Source organism: Pundamilia nyererei, unplaced genomic scaffold (genome assembly GCF_000239375.1).
Source record: "Pundamilia nyererei isolate P.nyererei 1_Seehausen unplaced genomic scaffold, PunNye1.0 scaffold00031, whole genome shotgun sequence".
Lineage (NCBI taxonomy): Eukaryota > Metazoa > Chordata > Actinopteri > Cichliformes > Cichlidae > Pundamilia > Pundamilia nyererei.
The window spans coordinates 1,174,639-1,175,721 of NW_005187432.1; the positions used below are offsets into that span (position 1 = coordinate 1,174,639).

The window sequence follows — 1,083 nt, forward strand, 5'->3', positions numbered from 1 at the left end:
GTCGACGATTTTAATAGTCGACATAATCGTGACTAGTCGACTAATCGTGGCAGCCCTAATCTGTATATTTTTTTTCCCTCTCAAATGACTTTGGTGTTTCAGGAGAATCTGAGTGCCCACAGTGAGCTTTCTGCCAGCAGCGACAGCCTGTCTAAAAACAAGGTGAGGTCCAGCAGCTGCTGTAGTGGCAGCAGAGATAACGTCACGTGGAATTTTAATGTACACACAGAGATCTGTGATAAATGAGCACGAGCATACTGTTCCTGTTTGTCTCAGGGGGAAAAAAAACTACGGTATGCTGGGATGTTAAAGAAGTTGCCGAAACAAGCCAAAGCTGAAAGTGATCAGTTAGAAAATCTGATAAAACATTCCCTGACTCCCATGATGTTTTTCATAACTACTCAAACAAAAATGTTTGTTTCAGGACCAGCAGTCCCTGCATGGTGACTTACCCAACTCCAATGATGATCTGACTGTAGCCCAGTCAAAGGTGAGGATCATTTAATATTATCTTGATGTAATTCCAATTAATTGTTCTGATGTCACCAAGAAAAGATTAATTTTTTCCCCAAAACTCCTGGAGAAGGGATGCCCGGGCAGGGGATGTGTAAACCGCTGAAATTATTAAATGACAGGCTCTCAATAACTAGTGTGCATTTGGGGAGGCCACCCAGATACATTTGCAGACTTATTTTTATCTATTTCTAGTCTGTATTAGAAAATAAAAGGTGCGGAACAGTCATCCATCTCTAATTTTAAAAGTTCAGTCTACTTACTTTTCCAACCTACCCCCATCTCTTATGTTCCAGACTAGTTTTTACTGTGGCAGTGCAAATATCATTCAGCTTCTTCTCCATAGAGGATCTCATTCCACCATTAAATAGACTCCAGTTCGACCATCTTGGACACGCAGCATGTCCTCATACTGCTCTGAATGTCCGCTGAGAGCTGCAGCACCCATGCAGTCCAAGTTCACCCACGTGACATGAGACTCGCAGGCGAGGCAGCTGAATTACATCATTCTGCTACATCATGAAATACACAACAGTTAAAATGTTTGCAGAGGAGAAACTTAAAAGTGGC

At 42.1% G+C, this 1,083-nt stretch overlaps 1 protein-coding gene across 1 annotated transcript in view; it reads left to right on the plus strand.

Annotated features, from left to right (window-relative positions):
• Window positions 1–105: 105 nt before the first annotated feature.
• apold1a (apolipoprotein L domain containing 1a) overlaps window positions 106–1,083 on the plus strand; it is a gene marked incomplete at its 3' end in the record, with an annotated part of 9,860 nt that continues 8,882 nt past the window's right edge. The window contains exons 1-2 of the mRNA XM_005728991.1: window positions 106–162; window positions 425–490. The remainder of the gene's footprint in view (window positions 163–424; window positions 491–1,083) is intronic.